Below are 17,319 nucleotides of genomic sequence, written 5' to 3' on the forward strand. Positions count from 1 at the left end.
CTTTATCAATAAAAAGGTTGCCAATATTACACGGGATAGAGAAACTCCCGGGATCCTTCAACTTGGGTGGAGACTTATTTCGTAGTAAGGCACTGCATTCTTCAGTAAATGCAACAGTCTCCACCTCACTAAACGCTCTCTTCCTAGTCAAGATGTCTTTCATGTATTTAGCATATGCAGGTACTTGAGTAATCAATTCAGTGAAAGGGACCGTTACCTGCAGATTCTTTACCACTTCTAAGAACTTACCAAACTGCTTGTCTAGCTTGTTCTTTAGCTGACGATGAGGGAAGGGAAGTTTGATAGGTGGAACTTGTATCTCAACTTTCGTCTCAACCCTTGTATCAGCTTCCTTATCCTTGACCACCTTCTCACTTTCTCTTGGACAACACCACTAACAGATACTTCAACCCCTTCCTCTATAGTCATAGGTGGCCCATCATACTCATATCCACTCCGCAAAGTGACAGCATTTACAGACTCTCTGGTCACAGGCTGTGAAGGGAGTTGACCTTTGGGTCTCTCTGCAAGAGCGGTAGCCATTTGTGCCAACTGTTTATCCATGATCTTGTTATGAGCAGTGAGGGCATCGATTTTGGCATCCTTTTCGCTCAGAGATCTCTGCAATTCCAACATCATATTCCTCATCTCTACAAGCATGGGATCAGGTTGTGTGGGTTGAGGTTGTGGAGGAAAGCCAGGTGGTCCACTAGGCTGCGAGTTGTAGTTACTCCGCGGTTGGTAGGGTTGTTGTGGTGGTGGAGGGTGTTGAATCTGGTGGGGCTTCTGAACATTAGTACTCCTATATGATAATAGGGGGTTGTTTTTATACCCCTCATTGTATGAGTTGGAATACGGATTGTTTTGCTTGTAGGACTGGAATGCATTGCATTGTTCGATGGAGCTCCGGCATTCCTGTGCATAATGGCCTTGCATCCCACAACTATTACAGACATTAGCAGATTGGGCACTCATTGCAGCGACACTAGCATGTTGGGCGGATTGGGAGGATGCGATCTGTATATTATCTAGCTTGTGATGTAGGGAAGTTAGCTGAGCAGTAAGCTGTTCAATAGAATTCATCTCATGCTTAACACCCCGGTCGACAAAACCTCTAGCATTTCCATATTGGGCACTATGGATGGCCATTTCCTCAATCACCTCTAAAGCTCTAGGCACCTCCAGTTGCATAAATCTCCCACTGGCAGCTGAATCCAAAAGACACCTAGACTCATTACCCAGACCATTATAGAACTGCTGAACCAGGAACCAATCCTCCAAACCATGGTGTGGGCACTCTCTTTGCAAGTCCTTGAATCTTTCCCAAACCTCGAACAAACTCTCATCCGCTTGTTGAGAGATACCTAATATTTGTCCCCTTAGACGGGCTGTCTTCTCAGGTGGGAAATATTTAACATAGAACGCAAGGGCCAAGGAATTCCAATCGGTGATTTTCATAGCTGCGCGGTTGAGACTGTTAATCCATAGCTTTGCCTTCCCACTCAATGAAAATGGAAAGAGTATCTCCATGGTCTGCTCCGGTGTTAAATTCTTCTACTTAATGGTGGCACAATACTGAATGAAAGACTGAATATGGAGATTGGGATCTTCACCCTTTTCCCCACCGAATTGGTGTCTCTCGATCATGTTTATCAGCTGGGGTTCGATCTTGAAATTCTCGACCGCAATGGAAGGCATGATTGCTTTGGGAAGCATAGAAAGACTTGGTTTAGAATAGTCTGTAAGCCTTGGCACAAGTGGGGGTAGCGGTGGTGGTGCTTGGTCACCCATCTCTGAATCTGTATGGAATAGATTGCTAATCAGATAGTTGGATTCAGAGTCAGAATGGCCTCTCAACTGTTCAACGAATCTACGTCGTCTACGGAAAGTCCGTTCAGGTTCAGGATCGAACGAAGTCAGATCGCTGGTATGGACAGTCCTGGGCATAAACAAGCAAAAACTAGAAAACAGTCGTGAGATCCGGTCTCAAGGAACAGGAGTCCCTTGAGAAGTAACAAACAATAATCTAGAAAAACAATTAATAACAGAAAATAAAACCGTTTCCCCAGCAACGGCGCCAAAATTTGACAGGCTAAATCGCACTCCTATCAAAGATAAACCTAACGTTCACCAACTAAAAATATAGCAAGGGAAGCAGGGATAGTACCCACAGGGAAACAGGCGTTCTTTCTACCATTAAATTACTAATCTAGACTACTGGTAACAAGAGTTTGGATTGGGTTGTGTATTAAACTAAAGCAAATAATCAAATCGGAAAATAACAATATTAAAGGAATCTAGGGCAGCGGTTCACCATAAATGCAGACCGGGATTGGATAACGAACAATGACAAACAATTAACAATCATAACTAGGAAAACATGCATCTCTCGAATCTTATGAATTCCTTAGGATAGAACAACTAGCGGGCTCTCGCTACGTACTAGAAATAATTCCTATCTAATAGCCACAGATCAAAAACATTAGATTTATACCTCTCGGCGCATAATCCAAGGTTAATCAAACTCAAATCAAAATAGTCCGACCGAACAGAATTGACGAGCAATAATAATAAGCTATAGAAATTATAATCAATAAATCAAATATCATGTCCACATATAATCCCAATCATGCATTCATGGATCCCCTAAACCCTAGAAATTAAACTACTCACTCATGATAATAAATAACAAAGCGATTAACATAATAGAAAACATGATTAAAGCAATAAACTAAATTAGAACGAGAAGCAATACCTAATTGAAGAACAATGAATAATGAAAGCTTGAATTTTTATTGAGAATTAAACTAAGTGTTTTTGCCTAAACTAGAGAGAAAATTAGGCTAAGGAAGTAATACTAAGCTTCAATACTGGAAAATAAAAGTGTTTTCTAAAAACAATTAAGGCTTGCTTATATAGTTTGCCCAAAATAAAGCCCAAAGAACGGAAAGAAAACTCGCGCATAAGTGCTGGGGCTTGGCGTCGCCCGATCGGGCGTCGCTTCGCCCGATCGGGCGATCCACTCGATGGGCCAAAATCCGCCCGATCGGGCGGTTTATGAACTCTCCATACAACCTCCAGATTGACCGCCCGATCCGGATCGGGCGAGCTGCGCCCGATCGGGCGCGCGTTGATGATTTCATATTGCTTATAATTCCGCCCGATGGTTGCATTTCGCCCACAGCTTCCAGGGCTATTTGCAATCTTCAATGTAGCTCGCCCATATCACTGAGTCTAACTTCCGGGGCTCAACCATAAGCATCCAAGGCTCCCGAAAGTCGACGATGGAGGTCCCGAACTTCTCGGACTCATATAGTGGCCTAGATCAACAATGAAACGGGTCTAAAACGACCAATTTCTCATAATCAAACCTGAAACTCAAGGCACACTCAATAACACACATTAGTACTAGAAACGGCTCCTAAGAGCACGTTTGACACATAAAAGTACTAAGGGACGGGGGTAAAAATACTATATAAAACATGCATATCACTAACTCCCGGGGCTCAACCATAAGCATCCAAGGCTCCCTAAAGTCGACGATGGAGGTCCCGAACTTCCTCGGGCTCATATAGTGGCCTAGATCAACATGAAACGGGTCTAAAAAGACCAATTTCTCATAATCAAACCTTAAACTCAAGGCACACTCAATAGCACACATTAGTACTAGAAACGGCTCCTAAGAGCACGTTTGACACATAAAAGTACTAAGGGACGGGGGTAAAAATACTATATAAAACATGCATATCAGCTGGGCCTGGCGAGGCTGTGGTAGCTCCGTGTTTGGGCGCTTGGCTTGCTGGGCGCGGGCCTGGCTTCGTGCTGGGCCTTCGTCTGGCAAGCCTCGTCCGATTCTAATTCGTACGATGCGCTTCCGATTAAATTGCCGGTTCCGGAATTCATTTCCAATACGAACAATATTTAATATTTCTGATTCCGGAATTAATTTCCGTTTCGATCAAATATTTAATATTTCCGTTTCCGAAATTATTTTCCTATTCCGAGAATATTTCCGATTCTGACAATATTTCCGTTTTCGGCAATATTTTCGATTCCGACAATATTTCCATTTCCCATAATATTTTCCGATACGTACCATGTTTCCGTTTCCGGCAACATCTACTACTCGGATAATATTTATATTTCCGATACGATCCATATTTTCGTTTCTGGCAATATCATCGTTTCCGGAGTATTCATTTCTTGCCTTTGACGATCTCAGCTCCCACTGAAACCAAGATCCGTCGATTCCGAATATCCATATATGGAGTATTTAATTCCATTAAATACTTGATCCGTTTACGTACTATTTGTGTGACCCTACGGGTTCAGTCAAGAGTAAGCTGTGGATTAATATAATTAATTCCACTTGAACTGAAGCGGCCTCTAGCTAGGCATTCAGCTCACTTGATCTCACTGAATTATTAACTTGTTAATTAATACTGAACCGCATTTATTAGACTTAACATTATATGCATACTTGGACCAAGGGCATTATTTCCTTCAGTCTCCCACTTGTCGTTAGGGACAAGTGTTCATTTCCTAATTCCTTTATCAATCGATGCTTGCTCTTGAACATAAGGTAAGAGTTGTCATCCTTATTATGTCCAGAGGTGTTTCTCGGTTTCAGAGTTCAACTGATCAAATAAACAGATATTCATATCTTATGATTCATCCGAGCACGGCCATGCATTTTACAGTTTCTAGCTCTACGAGTGGCCTTGTACAACTTTTAAGCATCTCATCCCGATTTATGGGAGGACAATCCCAATCTTGCGATCTTGAGATTAGACTTCGTTTGATAGGTGATTACCTGAGCGTTGCCTTTATAGCCTCCTTTTACGGTGTGACGGTTGGTCAACGTCAAAGTAAGCAGTTCTCAAACAAGTAATCTCAAATCACTCAGGTATTGAGGATTTAGTGTCTAATAATTTTAATGAAATTTACTTATGACAGATTTTCATCTCTTACAGTAAAGTTTCATAGGTCTGTCCGATACTAGTCTTCCCAAAGTAAGTATCTATGCAAATGATTATGACATTGCCATGTCCACATAGTTCAAGAAACAGAACTACTAGTCATCTTGCATTCTAGTCGTCTAACGTTTTCTATGCGTCCATCTTTATAGAAAACTCCGACCAGGGACCATTTTCAACTTTTGACATTCAAGTTCACTTGATAGACATTTCTTAGTCACAGGACTGGTCCTGAAAGTCTATCTTGAATATATTGTCAAATTGAAGGGACTCATCATTTAATACTAAACCCAGATTAAATGGAATATGAAAATACATTTCATATATGATAAATGTTCAACCCTTATGTTTTACAACCATGGGCCTCAAACCCATCTTTAAAACAGTTCATGGAATTCAAAGCTATGCTTGATTTCCAGTGCCACAATGTGAGTGTTGTTTTTCACTTGTTGCATAGGTTTAGTTATCATGCTTTGCCAATCTTAATATCCTTTTCATCGAATGTTCTTCGAGATAGATGATAAGATCTTTTGAGTATGTTTATTTTGTGATCAAGTCTTTCTTGCTATAATGTTGGTTCTACGCATTTCTCAATGAAGAACCATCAAGTTAGCAGACGTTTTTCTTGCTTCAAGAGTGGTTCTACGCATTTTTCAATGAAGAACCATCAAGCCAGCAGATAGGTGATCTACCCAAGTTCAGTGAAGAACTTTAAACAACCCTGTTTTATTGCTTCTTAGGCAATAATTACTTTTACTTCAACTGTTTAGGTTGCTAGTGACGCTTTGTTTGGATTTACTTAACCAAGCAGTTCACGGATATGTGGAAGACTTTCCAGCTTTATCTTAGAACATAGAAATTAATATTTAATTTCCCACGCAACAACTCATGGTCTCCAATCCATGTTGCCATTTCAAAACACGATGCTCTATAGCTCGTCCTTGCCAATGGTTAACTCCAAGGGAATCTTGCTTGATCCTTTGCCAGTGTTTATGCGTGTAGCATCAATATTTAGCATATCTTTATTTCCTTGAATCAAGAACTATTCCTATGTACTTCTTCAAGTACCATCAGTTTTTCTTGATCTCAATCTAGTTGATCTTTACTTAGATCAATAGAGATTGGTACATGTTCGTCATGCCTAAAGTCATACGATACATTTTTGGCGATCCTTATATTATATCATACATGATAAATTCTTTTGCAGAATAATTCCCAATTGAATTCTATTCATGTAACTTTAGCTTATCTAGTTTCAGTAGATACTAAATCCAGCTAAATTCTTTGACATATAATATAGGTTAAGAATCTCTCTTAAATGCTTATACATAGTTCAAACATTCATTACTTAGATTTATTCATATGGATCGAATATCTCAAATGGAGTCTTTCGTGTTTGATTTAGTAAATGCCATTACTTAATCCAAAAAAATATCATAAGATCTTTGTAAATAGATCTTAATACCCAGTATGTACTAAGTTTCGCCTTGGTCCATCATTGATGAAGAATTTCAAATCTAAGTCATTAGCATTTGAATGTTATTTCACAATAGAGAGATATGTGTGTGATACACATAGGACCAATTAAGTTTTTATGTACTCCCACTAAACTTCTTATACATCTATAAGAATCATGTACATTTTATGAAACTAAAATGCTTATTAGCTTCACTAAAATACATTTTCAATTCCCAATTGCTTGCTTAAATCTGTACTTAGATTTGATAAGCTAGCTTTCCTTTTCAAGAATTTATTTGGATCCACAAATCCTATGACATGCCATGTACATAGTTTCTTCCAACATTTGACTGAGGAAGATGTTTTGTAATCCAATTGCCATATGTACCAATATGCAATCATTGCTTGAATTATAGACGTGAGCATTACGATTATGCATGAGGTTTCAACACAATCCATGCCATGCACTTGCTTGTAACCTTTCGCAACTAATCTAGCTTTGTGTGTGAACACAATTCCATGTTTGATGGTTTTTATCCCTAAAACAATTTGCAACCAATAGGTGTTAACCTATTCTTGGAAATCAACAAAATTTCAATTTTGTCATTAAAACATTGAGTATGTTTTATGGCCTCTAACCATTTAAAACAGTGAGTCTATATATGGCCTCTAACCACTTTAGGGAATTAATATTTCGTCATAGATTTCTTACAAGTCACAAACTCATTAATCTACATGATAATAGTTTGAATGCAAGTTGTAGGTTTCTTCACTATCTAATAGAAGAATATCATAGTTTCAGTGATTTGATCTCTATGCCTACTTGGGTATAGAACATCAAACAATAGAATATCAATAGCCACTTGAAAGTCCTTTGAATATTCTGTTCTCCTTGAAGCACTTGTAAAGTCTTCTAAGAGATGTCTATTCTTTAAATCCACTTCTAAAGTCCTTAAGAATAAGTGTTCAGATTTTCTGAAGAACTTTGAAAAGCCTCCTTAATGTCCGTTTATGTTTGTTGTTCGCCTCGAAGACTTTCGAGGTCTATTTTCTCCCACTTGTCATTTTGGAAACGAATCTCCAAAAGGACATCACTTCGAGCAAACAAACATTATGTTCTCAAAAATTCGTGGTAGAAACAATACCCTTGTGTCTCATTTGAATAAATCACAATGAAACATATATCTATACTTGGGCCTTAGTTTGTTGAATAACAAACACGAAGCTCCCACTGAGTTTAGCAACTCTTTAGATATATAATTATGAAAAGATATTCTAAAATTACTTTTCAATAGCTTTGACGAATTTGGTTTAGTTTGGTGGTAGTTGAGCATTTTGTTTTAGAAATTATAGGAAAAGTCTTTATGATTCATCATTGATCGAATCAAGTACCAATTGACTTCGATCATTCCACTTAGATATGACATATCTCATGGAGCTAGATTGTGAAATTACAACACACAATCATTGATGATCATTTTTGGTCTCAAGCAATCATTAACATGATCTATCCTAGATATTTATGATTTCTTACCAAGTGGGATTTATACTTCTGAATCTTTGAACTAGCCAAACAGATTTAAACTTATATCACATTGAGTAAATAAACTAATATGCACTCAAAACCATGTGAAATAATAAAGTCATAAAATCTTTCTTTAGCTTTGAACTCTATTGTCTAGGCGTTCTAACAATAGTTCATATCTTTTGTTACTTTCGACAAGTAAGACTAGCTTGTCTTGAATGATCTAAAAATCAATCAACTTTCAAAAGTCCATCAAAATAGAGCTTTTGAATGTTAACTTGTTGATATGGTCTAAGCAACAATGCCAAAGATTAGTGGAACTCAAATCAAGAGATTGATTTGAACCTAGTAAAGTTTTATTGTTAAAGATTTGTTTGTTTTAATCAAGCATATTGACTCAACCCGTAAATGACCATTTCATCCAAATAAACAAACAAACATTGTTTTTGTTTTTCTTGAATGTGAGTCTTTCTGTGTTTGAAAACAGAAATTTTGGTATGCTGATTATGGAACAAAATAGCCATTAAGTTCCAGCCTTGAAAGGACTTAAAACAAACTAGATTACCCTACAACTAATGTAGCATTGCCATTCTTCATTTCCCACTTGTAGGTCATTAGTGTAGCCTAGCTTCCATTATTTGAGTTATTACCGAAGTAAGAACCTCAAGCGGTATATGATACCAAGGAAGTTTGATTGCTAGGTCACTGCTCTTTAAACGTAAACTTATAGGTAGAAACGGAATTGTAAGTTCCTTTCATTTGTTCCTTTGTTTTCCTATTTCTTGTACCCTTTCTTATAGTCTTAAGAATTGAATTCTCTAGTGTTGACTTTTATACTTTGCTAGACATGTCCAATGTCATTCCAACTGCAGCACAGGATAAAAAACAGACCAATGAAAAGTTCAAAACATTTGGATTGCAATATTTGACGAATCTATTTACACCGGGTAAAGAATTGTTTTTGTACGTGCTTAAAGGTCCTATAGCACCTCTAGGAAGTTGGGGTGCTACTATGTTGTCTTTACAACAAATTGAAGCAGCTACTTGTGATGCTTACTTGTGCTGCCTTGTTGCGTATTTCTCTTGTTAATTACTCCCTATTTGGGAACTAAACTGCTTCCTCATGAAATTGTAATTAAACTAGCATTTCTGCTGCTAATAGTTTCAAATGTGTCAGAAATAAAGTGTACTAAAAATATCAGGAACAAATTAAGCATATTTAACACACAAAAAAACATCATTTATCAAACTAGATTAAGCATATTCACCATTCAAAAACATCATAATTATCATATTCACCATTCAAAAATAACTTCATATAGTGACAGATATACTGAAACAATATGTAGTATGGATCAAAAACATCATAATTAAGCATATTCGCCATTGTTGCTTGGATCACACTTGTAGTATACCCTTTGTGGATTGAGTGTTGTATCGGAGCTACGAATGACAAATTTCCTCCCACGATAACAGATTTTATTTGGGACTCTAACATATGTGGACTCATTATGTGTGGATGATGATTTTGAATGATAACTCATGACACAAAGTGAGATGAAACTACAACAAAACAATTTGATGACTAAATAAACACTCAGAACAGGGTTATTTATACTAAAACAATAAGCTACGACTATTTTTCAATCCCAAAAAACTAGCCGTTGGGCTTTAAAAAGGTAATTTTACATTTGGGCATTTGGTGAATTATATTTTAAAATAGGGGTATTTGGTGAAATAAGTTACATTGTAGGGGCATTTGGTGAATTAGAAAAGTAGGCTAACGGCGGACTAACGGCGCGTCATTAGTAAGGGTAGTTTGGGTATTATATTAAAGGTGAGGGGCAATTGGTGAATTTCTGAAAGTTGAGGGGCATTTGGTGAATTTCGTGAAAATTGAGGGGTATTTCATGAAAAATCCGTTTTATTTATGTTGAATATTCTGTTTCAACTAGATGATCTTACCAGAAGCTTCTAAAGTTCTTTAAGCATCGATCTATTCGAATGTCTAGGGACTAGACTCATTCGAGAATTAAATGGACAAAGATATTAGGTTGTTAACCATTGGTAAGGCTGAGCGTTTAAACTCAATGCTTTATGATCTCAAAACTACATTGTATTTTGAATTCACAAGCACCAATCGGTTTTCCATTCGACTTTGATACTCGAAAACAACCATAAAAGTCGCTAAAAGAAACGTACATTTTAAATTGCTCACATCTCTCATTTCCGTGAATTGTTCTTGGATTCACTACCAATCGAGGAAATTTACTGTTACCTTTCTAAAAGGGTTTATTGCAGTACAAGACATTTAATTATAAACAATAATTAAAACATACATTGAAGCATGCAAAGTCTAAACATTCATCATGAGTAATAACTTGAAAATTAAAGCAATCATGCCATTCAAACAAGTTATTAGCATTTTATTCGATTTTATTGTTCCGGCAGGTGTGAATAAAATGATTCCAAGATCCTAAAAACCATTGAAGAATTAAGCACATTATGTATTTAGACTAGAAACTACTCTTGGTTGATAGGTACGTCTAAGAACTTATTAGGTAACCTATCGATTTTGCCACGACATAAAAGGACTCCTTACTTATATCGTTGAGTTTCACCAAAACTAACATGTACTCACAATTATTTGTGTACCTTACCACTTTAGTATCGATAAGTAACACCTCGCTATGGCGGAAAACTATTACTAAGATCGATGAAAAAAGGATATCCAAGTAAGTGTTATTTTGGCATGGCACCTTTTAACTCAATTTTTAAGTTTGGAACTTAAGGCTCTTACTATGTTGGTTAGATTTTAAGTGAACTAAAATCCTTAATCATGCAACATAATCAAGCTTCGATCTCATGCATATTTAAGACATATTTAAAAGCAACAAAATAACTTAAAACATGCATAAGATAAATGTGATCTAGTATGGCCCGACTTCATCTTGAAGCTTCAACTTCAAAGTCCGTCTTGAAAATCTCCGTGGGAGGCGCCATTTTCTTCAAATAGGATAAGCTATAATTAAACTAATTACAACTACTTGATGGTACGCATACCATATTTGAATTGAAAAACAAATTTGGTGCTTTAGACCAATTACATTCAAATTAATGGTACGTAGACCATATTTTCTATCCTATTTTGGCCATACTAGTCACTTCATAACCTGCAAAACAGTACATATACAATATATACCATTCACCCATTCATTATCATGAATGGCCCACATAGCTGGTTAGTAAAACACGTTATGCATCACATAAATATTTGCAGCAATTAATCAAGGGCACCAATAATTTACCAATTATTCAGTCCTTATTAATTCTAATCAAGTTGTTTAACCTTAGAGGATTTGTAGACCTAATCAAGAGTTTATGACTAAAATTGCTCCCACTTAAACCAATAAATTCATATGCTTTACTAATTTTAAACGTAAAAATGTATTTCTAGTCTAACCGGAAACATACAAATTTAATTAGAATTTAAAGCTCATATAAATTTATAATTGAATCCACTTATTTAATTTATTTTCAGTCGAATTTAAATTAATTCATGGTTTTTAATTTTAGTAAAATAATTAGAATAAATGAAATTTTTTAATAATTATAATATTCAAAATTAAAATCCAAGAAATCAATTTAAATTATCAATTTTAAAATTAATTAAAATTACTTGAACTGAAAATCTCAAATTAAAATTTAAATCGATTTAATCGTAACACGACGAGCACTTGTGCTTGTGCCCAAGCCCCATCGTGCGCACGATTGGTCGCTGCACAAAACACGCACATCACCACGCAACGCACAGCCATAGGCTACACGCACACGCAGCCATCGCTGGCCACGATGCGCGCAGCCTTTGTGCTGTGTCGCGTCTGCTGCTGCTCACCCTCGCAAGGCACCGCTCGCTTGCACGCGAGCCATCGCTCGCTGCGCGAGCTATGCTTGCATGCGCGAGGCACTGCGCGCTGTGGCACAGCTCGCTTGCTGCCCACACGCGACTGCTCGCTTGCCTTGCCCTCGCCCACGCCCACGCCCATCGCATAGCACACACGGCCAACAGCTTTGCTTTGCGCGCGCGCTACGCTATGTTGCTCGCTGCATTCGTACCGCACGGGCGACGAGCTCCCTTGCTCGTCGTCGCGTGCCCGCACTATACAACACCCCTTAAGGGTAACACGTAGCTTCCATTGCTTTGTGCGTGCAAAATTCATGAGCGTTTTCCTAAAATTTAAAATTTTTAATTTAAAATTAATGACAATTAATAAAACATATTAATTTCATAAAAAAATCGAAAATTTATTAATTAATTAATTTCCGATTAACATGGATTCAAATCTAGGTCATAAAATTTAAAATTTAACATAAATTAACAATTTTTATGGTGGATTTTAATCATTGGTACCTAATTAAATGATTAATTAATTATGAAAAACAAATCAATTCTAAATTATTCGAATTTCAACAAATTAATCATAATTACAAATTAGGTTGTATAATTAACAAGTCTAGGCATTCATAATTCTTAAACATATACTGTAGGTCAATCAAAAACTCAAGATTTATCAACAAGAATCCCAAATACTTAATTTAACATCTTAAATTTACAAACTTTTGCGTTCAAAAAACTAAAACCTCCAAAAAGTCATAGTTAGGCTTCGAATTTGGGAATTCTGGGTTCGGCCGAAAAATACTCCTTTTTTCAAAATTTTAGAATGCCTTTTACATGCGGAATTGACACAAAAATCACTCGATTTGGATGAGTAACGAAGAAACTGCCGTAAAACTGCGTACATATAATTAAATAAACGCAATTTGCAATTAATTACGAAAATTAATCACCCCTTTAATTCTTTGCAAATTTGTAAAATTTAACCATGTTCATGCAATTTAGATTATGAAAATAATAAGAGGCTCGTGATACCACTGTTAGGTTATGATACATATGAATAAACATAAATCATGCGGAAAAACCATAATGCCAGGAAACATATTATTTACACATAATCATTTGGCATAATTCAGATGCATACACTTTGTAGCGTGCCCTCCCTAGCTGCGCCCGAACCGAACAAGAACAATTCTTTAGGACTCCAAGTGTTGTCCCTCCGTAGATAGTCCACAGCACGTCCGGATCCGCCTCAAGATTGACCAACTAGAATCGTCCGGGTGCAAGTGTTTGGCTGATTTTTGCTTAAAAATCTTACCTTGAATACTTCAATAATCGTGAAGGAAATAATGCCCTTGGTCCAAGTATGCATTCTATGTTAAGTCTAATAAATGCGGTTCAGTATTAAATAACAAGTTAATAATTCAGTGAGATCAAGTGAGCTGAATGCCTAGCTAGAGGCCGCTTTAGTTCAAGTGGAATTAATGATATTAATCCACAGCTTACTCTTGACTGAACCCGTAGGGTCACACAAATAGTACGTAAACGGATCAAGTATTTAATATTATTAAATACTCCATCTATGAATATTCGGAACCGACGGATCTTGGTTTCAGTGGGAGCTAAGATCGTCACAGGCAAGGAATGAATACTCCGGAAACGATGATATTGCCGGAAACGGAAATATGGATCGTATCGGAAATATAAATATTATCCAAGTCGTAGATGTTGCCGGAAACGGAAACATGGTACGTGTCGGAAAATATTATCGGAAATGGAAATATTGCCAGAATCGGAAATATTGCCGGAAACGGAAATATTGTCAGAATCGGAAATATTATCGGAATCGGAAAATAATTCCGGAAACGGAAATATTAAATATTTGTTCGAAACGGAAATTAATTCCGGAATCGGAAATATTAAATATTGTTCGTATCGGAAATGAATTCCGGAATCGGAAAATTTAATCGGAAGCGCATCGTACGAATAAGCATCGGACGAGGCCTGCCGGACGAGGCCCAGCACGAAGCCAGGCCATCGCCCAGCAAGCCAAGCGCGCCGCACAAACAGCCACGCCAGGCCCAGCGCAAGGCCAGGCCCAGCAGGCTGCGCAGCGCGCACAGCGCGCACAGCACGCGCAGCGCGCAGCGCGCGCGGGCGCTGCGTGGGCTGCTGCTCGCGCGCACGCATGGGGGCCCATCGTGGCTGCCGTGCGTGTGTGTGCAAGTGTTTGTGTTCGTGCACGTTTCCTAAAACATGCAGAGTTCGGTTAATGATTAAATTCCTAATTCTATTTGATAAATTAATTGAATTAGAGTTCTTGTAGGATTCTAGGTTTAATTAATTTGTATCTGAATAGGATTTCGATCCCCTTTCCATACCCCTATAAATATGAGGCTAGGGCTCACAATTTATAACAAGTTTCAAAGTATTCAAAGTGAGTTTTTGAGAGAAAAATTCAGTCACACATTTGCCTATAAAGTGCCGAAAATAATAGTACCTTAAGGGCGATTCTAGTTGGTCAATCTTAAGGCGGATCCGGACGTGCTGTGGACTATCTACGGAGGGATGACACTTGGAGTCCTAAAGACTTGTTCTTGTTCGGTTCGGGCGCAGCTAGGGAAGGCACGCAACAAAGAGTATGCATCTAATCTATGCTAAATGATTATGTGTAAATAATATGTTTTCCTGGGTTTATGGTTTTTCCGCATGATTTATGAATTGTCATATGTATCATAACCTAACAGTGGTATCACGAGCCCCTTATTATTTTCATAATCTAAATTGCATGAACATGGTTAAATATTACAAATTTGCAAGAATTAAAAGGGGTGATTAATTTTCGTAATTGTTAATTAATTGCAAATTGCGTTTATTTAATTATACGTACGCAGTTTTTCGGCAGTTTCTTCGTTACTCATCCGAATTGAGTGATTTTTGTGTCAATTCCGCATGTAAAAGGCATTCTAAAATTTTGACAAAAATAATATTTTTCTGCCGAACCCAGAATTCTCAAATTCGAAGCCTAACTATGACTTTTCGAAGGTTTTAGTTTTTCGAATGCAAAATTTCGTAAATTTAAGATGTTAAATTAAATATTTGCGATTCTTGTTGATAAATCTTGAATTTTTGATTGACCTACTGCATATGTTTAACAAGTTTGAATGCCTAGTCTTGTTAATTATGCAATCTAATTTGTAATTATGATTAATTTGTTGAAAATTAGAATAATTTAGAATTAATTTGATTTTCATAATTAATTGTAATTTAATTAGAAACCTATGATTAAAAACCACCATAAAAATTGTAAATTTATGATAAATTTTAAATTTTTATGACCTAGACTTGAATCCATAACAATCGGAAATCAATTGGATAATAAATTTTCGATTTTTCGCCCTAAAATTATGAAATTAATAATATTTATTAATTTGTCATTAATTTTATAAATTTTAAATTTTTTATGCGATTCGTTCATATAACTTGCACGTACAAAGCAATGGACGCTTCGTGTTACCCTTAAGGGGTGTTGTATAATGCGGGCATGCGACGACGAGCAAGGGAGCTCGTCGCCCGTGCGGCACGAATGCAATGAGCAAGGGCGTAGTGCACGAGCACAAGGCAGCAGCCCTGCCTTGTGTCGTGTGCCACGAGCAATGGACGAATGGCCATGGGCGAAGGGCGAGCCAAGGCAGTCGCGTGTGGGCAGCAAGCAAGCTGCGCCACAACGCGCGCTGCCTCGCACAAGAGCGCGCAGCCTCGCGCGCAGCGAGCGCAAGCTCGCGTGCCACGAGCGCTGCGCCCAGCATTGCTCGCGCGCACAGCGAGCAATGTCGCCCGCCCAGCAAGCGATGTCGCGCGCCCAGCGAGCGATGGCTCGCGCGCCCAGCGAGCGATGTCGCGCGCCCAGCGAGCGATGTCGCGCGCCCAGCGAGCGATGTCGCGCGCCCAGCGAGCGATGTCGCGCGCCCAGCGAGCGATGTCGCGCGCCCAGCGAGCGATGTCGCGCGCGCACTGCGAGCGATAGCTCGCGTGCGATGAGCGCTGGCGCGCGCAGCGAGCACCAATGCGTGCGGAGGCTTGCGATGGGGATGCAGCAGCTATGCGACGAGCGCATGGGCTGCGCGCACATGGCCAGCAATGGCTGTGTGCGTGCGGCCCATGGGCGTGCAACGCGTAGGGTGTTTGCGTTACGATTAAAGATCGTTTTGAATGTTTAATTTGAAAATTCCAGTTCACGTAATTTTAATTAATTTTAAAATTAATAATTTAAATTATTTTCTTGGATTTTAATTTTGAATATTGTAATTATAATAAATTTTATTTATTCTAATTATTTTACTAAAATGAAAATCATGAATTAATTTAAATACGACTGAAATTAAATTAAATTTTTTGGATTCAATTATAAGTTTATATGAGCTTTAAATTTTAATTAAATTTGTATGTTTCCGGTTAGACTAGAAATACATTTTTATGTTTAAAATTAGTAAAGCATATGAATTTATTGGTTTAAGTGGGAGCGTATTTTAGTCATAAACTCTTGATTAGGTCTACAAATCCTTAAGGTTAAAACAACTTGATTAGAATTAATAAGGACTGAATAATTGGTAGATTATTGGTGCCCTTGATTAATTGCTGCAAATGTTTACGTGATGCATAATGTGTTTTACTAACCAGCTATGTGGGCCATTCATGATAATGAATGGGTGAATGGTATATATTGTATATGTACTGTTTTGCAGGTTATGAAGTGACTAGTATGGCCCAAATAGGATAGAAAATATGGTATGCGTACCATTAATTTGAATGTAATTGGTCTAAAGTACCAAAGTTATTTTTCAATTCAAATATGGTCTGCGAACCATCAAATAGTTGTAATTAGTTATAGCTTATCCTATTTGAAGAAAATGGTGCCTCCCACGGAGATTTTCAAGACGGACTTTGAAGTCAAAGCTTCAAGATGAAGTCGGGCCATACTAGATCACAAATATCTTATGCATGTTTTAAGTTATTTATTGTTTTAAATATGTCTTAAAATGCATGAGATCAAAAGCTTGATTATGTTGCATGATTAAGGATTTTAGTTCACTTAAAATCTAACCAACATAGTAAGAGCCTTAAGTTCCAAACTTAAAAATTGAGTTAAAAGGTGCCATGCCAAAATATACACTTGCTTGGATATCCTTTACATCAATCTAGTAATAGTTTTCGCTCAGCGAGGTGTTACTTATTGGTCCTAAAGGGGCAAGGTACACAAATAATTGTGAGTACATGTTAGCTTTGGTAAAACTCAACGATATAAGTAAGGAGTCCTTTTATGTCGTGGCAAAATCGATAGGTTTACCTAATAAGTTCTTAGACGTACCTATCAACCAAGAGTAGTTTCTAGACTATTAGCAAAAGGCTTTTTGCTTACCTAAAATGTTTTAGGATTAAGTCGACAAACTGTGCTTAGTTCTTCA

The 17,319-nt window shown here is 37.6% G+C and overlaps 1 non-coding gene across 1 annotated transcript; it reads left to right on the top strand.

Annotated features, from left to right (window-relative positions):
• Positions 1-1,279: 1,279 nt before the first annotated feature.
• Positions 1,280-1,386, top strand: LOC130468282 (small nucleolar RNA R71). Its single transcript, XR_008928688.1, has one exon. It is a non-coding gene; the product is annotated as a small nucleolar RNA R71 (small nucleolar RNA).
• Positions 1,387-17,319: the final 15,933 nt, after the last annotated feature.

Source organism: Spinacia oleracea, chromosome 2 (genome assembly GCF_020520425.1).
Source record: "Spinacia oleracea cultivar Varoflay chromosome 2, BTI_SOV_V1, whole genome shotgun sequence".
In the NCBI taxonomy this organism is placed as follows: domain Eukaryota; kingdom Viridiplantae; phylum Streptophyta; class Magnoliopsida; order Caryophyllales; family Amaranthaceae; genus Spinacia; species Spinacia oleracea.